At 43.3% G+C, this 6764-nt stretch overlaps 1 pseudogene; it reads left to right on the forward strand.

Annotated features, from left to right (window-relative positions):
- Positions 1-2780: 2780 nt before the first annotated feature.
- On the forward strand, positions 2781-6437 carry LOC110322045 (annotated as a pseudogene).
- The last annotated feature ends 327 nt before the right edge of the window (positions 6438-6764 follow it).

The raw sequence follows: 6764 nt of genomic DNA on the forward strand, positions 1-6764 counted from the left end.
AAACGAACCCTTCCTCCCTTAAGTTGCTTTTGTGGGAATATTATCACAGACACAGAAAATTGCTAAAACAGGGTGTCTTCCATAAAGTTGGTAATCTTTGCATCATTGGTTTTTTGCTGTGCATCCTGAGATCTTTAGGGTAGAGAGGCCAGAGCAACTTGGTGAAAAGGTTCCTTTGAGTAGAATTATAACTTCGATCAGATCACTGTGATGTATCCCCCCCCCCCCATGGAAGTGATTCAAACAGAATAAGGTCCACCCTGGCCAGAATGGACAGGAAACACTTCCTACCTGGAAAATAAGAAGTGGGTTGACCTACTTTTGATAAGGGGATAGATAGGTCGAAAGGGAACGAGCTGACTTATTAAGTCTGAACCAAGAGGTGACACAAAGACATGAAGAGGCAGCCATCTGAACAGAGCTGACTCTTTCCCATTTCATCCTGAAAATAAACTCAGAAGCAGAGAATGGAGGTGACTCGACGTGCCTCTTTGTGCATGCCTGCTGCTAGAAGTTTGCTAATGCCAGTAAACTACTCCAGTGGGCTGGAGTGGAAGCATCCCTCAAAGGTTACCCCGAGCCTCCTCTGCCACTTGTTTAACCCAGAAGAAAAGACTTGAGAGCCTTCACAAACAGAATGGAAAATTCATCCACAGCTCCAGCTTTAAGGTAGATACAAATGTGAGCCGTAGCAACGCTCTGCCATCTGACCAAGACGAGCATGAAGGGTAGAGCGTGGAGGTTAAAGCTGAAGATTCTGTGACCAGCTGACCCAGGTCCTCATCCTGTTCTATCACTTGCTGGCCACACGTAGAGACATTAATTTCTTGATGCCTTGGTTTCCCCAGCTGTAAAAGAGGAGTGCTGATAACTTTGTATAACAGGGGTTTTGTAATAAACAAGAGAATGGAGCTATAATGGGTTTGGCCAATGGTATCTAAAATTAAATTTTAGGATTTTTATAAAAGTATATGCACTAGTAAACTTTTTATTTTAGAAGCACAACCATGCCCTGCTGAAAGTATCTGACTTCTTTATCTCTGGAAGAAGCTATTGAACAATGACAAAAGAGATAGAAGATAATGGGATATTTTCCCATGGAAACTTCTAAATAGCCTTGTCTCCTTTGCTCGGTCTCAATGAAAAATACTTAGTGTTCTATATGTTGCAGTTAAGAGCACAACGAACAGATATCAAGGCTCTTTAGCACATAGTCTTTGTAGGAGCTGACGACGGGTGTTAGTGCATGGACAATAGGAAAGGGGGAGTGGATGAGTGAGCCTCAGACCTGTCTTGCTCACTTTCAGTAAACATTGAACTTAAACGAAAACCTTGTCTTCCTAGACAGGGTGGACTAGATTGGGGTTTGTCTCGCAGATGAAACACTGAGGAATGTTATTCTAAAGAAAGAGCCATAGCAGGAAAGCTAAGGTATTTCAGAACACTGAACTGCCAGGGCTTTAGCCATAGCCTGTATGGAGGAGTGAGGTGGCATGCATACCCAGCCCAGTCATAAATCATTCATTATTTTTCTAAAGGATGTTTTCCAGTGTCTCTGGTGCCCTCCTCGTGATAGGCCCTGGCTTTAGAACTGCATAGCCCTATGAGGTTTGTTATGCAAAGTGGATATATTCCATTTTGTGCCAATATGACGACAACACATGGCTACAGACATTCTTCCATCTTCATCAGTCTCCATGAATGATCAGAGCAAATGAAGATAAAACTGATAAAAACTGATAAAAGGGATAAAAACAGCAACAGCCATCCACTATGGCCAGGATTCCAGGAAGAATAATTCCTGTTATCATTTTAAAATTTATTATTCTCTAATGACAAATGAATATTTTAATGACATTCTCAGGTCACATTCTTAGTAACTCATCTTGAGGGAGGAATTGAAGTTCAACCACGATGCACTGAAAAATAAACCTCTTGCTTTTGCATCGATCTGCTTCTTGGTGTCTCACTTCGGGGCATATCAAAGACACTGAGGGAACATTGTGGTACAAACATCCCAAATGATATGTCTTCATGGAATATGAGACTTGACTGTAAGAACACGTATCCATCCTTTTCTTTCAATCCTACAGCCTAGGGTTTGCTCTATGCATTTCTGATTTCCCACATTGTAATGGATATTCCAAGTTGTCAACTTGACTCTGTCCGGAATGAACTACAATTCAGAATTAGAGGGCTCACTGGTCACCCAGGTCTTCAGGCTGGAAGATACAAGTTTCTGACCTGGATATTGGCAGGGAGATCTTGAGGCTTAGTGGCTGTGAAAAGTTTAGGCCCAGTCAAGGTAGTACACACCTTTAATCCCAGGATTCTCAGGTAAGGAGATCTCTGAGTTCAAGATCAGCCTGGGACAAAGCAAGTCCTGGGTTCAGGTATGGTGTTACACACATTTAATCTGGGCCATAGCTTCTGCTAGAGACCTACATAAGGACACTGGAAGAAGAATGACTCACTTTTATTTGACTGCTTGCATCAACTTGCCAGCAAATCTGTAGGAACCTCCTTCCTAGAGAAGACTAGTTGAAACAACTAGCCTTGTGGGACTGAGAAACTACTCCATTCTTGGACTTCCCATTCATAGCTGATCTTTGTTGGGTTGTTTGGACTACAGACCTATGGCTGCCACAATTCCAGTGCAAAGAACTGCAAAGTCTAGAGGGCCATTCAGTCAGGCCACCTGTGCACTGAGCATTGTATTTCTCGTTGTGGGAAAGACTTGCCCTCTGGAAGCTGTGATTTGCTCTTGGAGAAAGAAGGAGATGTTGCTCACCAGCTTTTTACCTGTGTCTACTCAGATATCTGAGGACCAACTTGAAGCTAAAGAAAGGGGCAAGATCTCAGAGATCACTGAATACCTGTCTGGATTCCTCTTGAAGGGAGCCTCCCTCATATGGATACAGGAAATGTTGGATTCCACGGTTGCTGGAGGATTTTGGAGATGGAGGTGCTTCCCCTGAAATCCATGTGCCCCAGTTTCCTCTGGATATGGGGCAAAAGAAGAAAATGTCCAATGCTCTGGCCATTCAGCTGGATCAGGAAGGGAAAATTAAATATGACACAATTGCTCGACAGGGACATTCCAAAGACAAGGTCATTTATAGCAAATGTACTGATCTTTGTTCCAAAGGAGGTTATGAATTCAGATGACCCAGAACTGCCAACGCCTGATGAAGAGACGATTAAAGAAATAACAGAAAGGACAAGAATAGCCTTGGAGAAGAATATCCAGGAAGAATGTTGCGGCCCAGCCTGTCCATGCAGCCGAGACACTGCCTACTGCTCAGTATATCTGCTACACACCATCTCAGCAAGGAGGAACACTCAATTCAGGAGCTAAATAGAGGGTTATTCGCATCGTAAAACGGCAGAAAGACCCAATGGAGCCTCCAAGATTCAGGATTAGTAAGAAGACTCCCTAGGGACCACCATCTCCTCCTGTACCTGTAATGCAGCCTCCTCCTGGGAAGATGGCTATAAAAGAACAGCAGGCGTGGAAGATCCCACCATGTGTATTCAAGTGGAAGAACTCGAAGGGTTATACAGTTCCACCAGATAAACGGCCAGCTGCTGATGAAAGAGGACTTCAGACTGTCCACAGAAAGGAAAAATTTGACAAACTGGAGGAAGTGCTGAACAGAAGGCCAGTGAAGAGGTAGAAATTCGAGCCCACCTGGAGTAAAAGATGGCTCAAGAAAAAAAAAAGGGGGAAACACAAAGAGAAACTTAGAGAAATGGCCCAGAAAGCCAGAGAAAGGGGAGCTGGGATCAAAACCCATGTGGAAAAGGAAGATGGAGAAATCCATCATGAAATCCATCATGAAATGTGAAAAGAGAGGCAGCATGACCGGAAACTTTCCAGAGCAGCTTCTGAAAAGAGGTCAAAACCACAGACAAACGAAAACCGAGATGTCAGTGAAGTCATTGTTCTTGGTGTGCCCAATCCTAGAGCTTCCAATGAAGTGCAGTATGACCAAAGACTTTTCAACCAATCCCAGAGTATGGACAGGGGATTTGCAGGTGGAGAAGATAAGATTTACAATGTTTATGAGCCGACCTGGAGAGGTGGCAAAGGTACAGATCAGAGTACCTACAGGCCCAACAAACATCTGGACAAGGTCATGTGTGGTGATGACTTCGAAACCAGGATAAAGACCAACAGGTTTGTTCCTGATAAGGCATTTTCTGGTTCAGACCATAGACAGAGAGGCCAAGAAGGTCCAGTTCAGTTTGAGGAAGATCCTTTTGGTTTGAACAAATTTTTGGAAGAAGCCAAACAGTACCATGGCTCTAAAAGACGCTCTGGTAGCAGTCACCCCATGGAACACAAGCCTGAGGGCAAGAAGAAGAAGTGCCACGCCCCCAGCCTCCGGCCAGCGAGGTGGGGAAAAGATGACACCTACACCAAGGCAGGGTTCAAGCAGCTTCCACAGCTTCAGCTTCCGCTTCTTCTGCCTCCTTTATTCTGGGGGATCACCCAATTTATCCTCCTCCACCCTCTGCACTCGTCTCTCACCACTCTTCATCATCCAATCAGCATTAAGCACGCTCTGTACACCAGCCATGCATGCAGACAGGGTACGTGTTGATAGGCCAGTGACTCAATATCACGCTATGCGTCAGGTGGGCAGCGCATGATCATTCAAGTGCGCATGTTCAGGTTCTTGGTAAACAAGCAGGGATCACGGGGCTTGGCAATGAGCCAGGGTGCCATCTTGGCCCATGCAGCCGAACCTGCTCCCCACAAAGAAGGAGTAAAGAAGCCTCTTAAAACTAAATCTGTCATATACGGCAGAGGATTGCCTGGTCTGGCCTCAGTGAGAGATGTACCTAACCCTCGAGACACTTGAGACCTCAGGGTGTGGGAACATCCTCTTGAAGCAGGGCAAAGGAAAATGGAATGAGGAACTGTTGGAGGGAGGATCTGGAGGGGAATAAAGACTGGACTATAAAAAAAAAGACTAAAGTTTTTTTTTAAAAAATAACAATAGTGTTCTCAAAGGCTCTCTATACAAGTAATACTTTTCCAGCCACATCTAAGGCAGTTTTTATTCGCAGAAGTCACATTTTCAAAACTTTTTAAATCTTATTTTCAAACCATATTTACACTTACAACTAAATTTAGACTAAGCATCTCTCCACAGACCCCGCTGTGTGCTTCCTAAGGATCAAAATAGCCTTGTAGGACTCTGTTGATAATTCTGTGGAGCATGTTTTGGTCAGGGTCTAAGTTCAAATGGCAGTAAAGCTGGAAGATGAATGTGCAATCAGTCTGACTGTACCAAAAGAAGGAGCAGAGAAGAGAAGGGAAGGGTAGGGAAGGGAATGGGAGGGGAGGGAAGGGGAGGGGAGAGGAGGGGAAGGAACAGACCTAGGCCAGCACAATCAGAAGTACAAGTTTTCTTTAGAAGTTAGATTTGTGTCTATGTAGCAGAGCGCCAAGGACTGGTAAATAGCACAGTGGAAGTATATGAACCGGAGTTCAGATCCTTAGATTCCATGGAAAAATTGAGCATTCACCAGCCTGCAACTCCAGCCCTGAGGACAGAGATAAAAGGACCAAGGACCGAGAAAGATAGAGCCCAGGACTCATTGGCTAGCCAGCCTATCTGAGATAGAGAATTCCAGACCATACAACAAAACACCCTCTTCCTAAAGTGAGCTTAAAAGCCACTGAGGAAGGTGCCTGATATATCCCTGGATTCCACATGAAAATACACACACACACACACACACACACACACACACACACACACACACACATACATACACATATACATGTGCACCTTTGTACATGTAGACATACATACTTATACCCACAGATACAATTTTAAAAAAAGAAGGAAAAAAGAAGGAAGGAAGGAAGGAGGGAAGGAAGGAAGGAAGGAAGGAAGGAAGGAAGGAAGGAAGGAAGGAAGGAAGGAAGGAAGTCGTATATTATGGTGCAAAGCTAGTAGTGACCTACTTGAGAGTCTATAGAATCATAAACCAGCATATTCAATGAGCTAGAGCACAATTTGTGCTTGAAATTTAAAAATACAACTTAGACAATATAGTGCATTGATTCTATTTAAAGCACATATCAGGTTTCAAGACTTACATTGGGTGTATGCCACATTAGCACCTGAGAGCTTTGGCCAAAGATAGTTCTTTTCTGAGGGAGAGGGTTGCCCATCTTGGAGAATCAAGAAAAATAAATGTTTCCTATATATATTCAAACAAATGTATCAACATGCATTTTAAAGGAAAATCATTGAGTAAGTTCTATAGCATGAGAAAATGAGCAAAACTGAACCTCATTGACATTTTTTTCCGATGTTGGAATTCTGCCTTCTCTACAGTCATTTTTTTTTCATTGTGAGATACGTGATTCCCTGCTTTCTTGTTTGTTTTTCAGATATGATTCCAGAGCAGCATAAAATGAACCAGAGCATGTTTCACTCATTTTCACGGAGACCAATGAGAGGCTCCTTTGATAATTCAGACCCATGCATAAATTACCAACCTTAGAGCTAAGGATTCAGTCACCCTGAGGTTAATTGGTAGGTAATAAATTTCCAGCTCATGTCCTTCTTGAGAATTTAATGTACTAGTAGGAATAACATTGCTTTTTTTTTTTTTTTTTCAGAAGCGATGTTGTAGACTCATTATCAATGGTGTATGCACGTGGATGGTTCATTTTCATCTCTATTCTCTCTATAATGGGCTCCTTCTATGGCTGGTGGTCCAGTTTCTGGTCAGGAACA

Source organism: Mus pahari, chromosome 5 (genome assembly GCF_900095145.1).
Source record: "Mus pahari chromosome 5, PAHARI_EIJ_v1.1, whole genome shotgun sequence".
In the NCBI taxonomy this organism is placed as follows: Eukaryota; Metazoa; Chordata; class Mammalia; order Rodentia; family Muridae; genus Mus; species Mus pahari.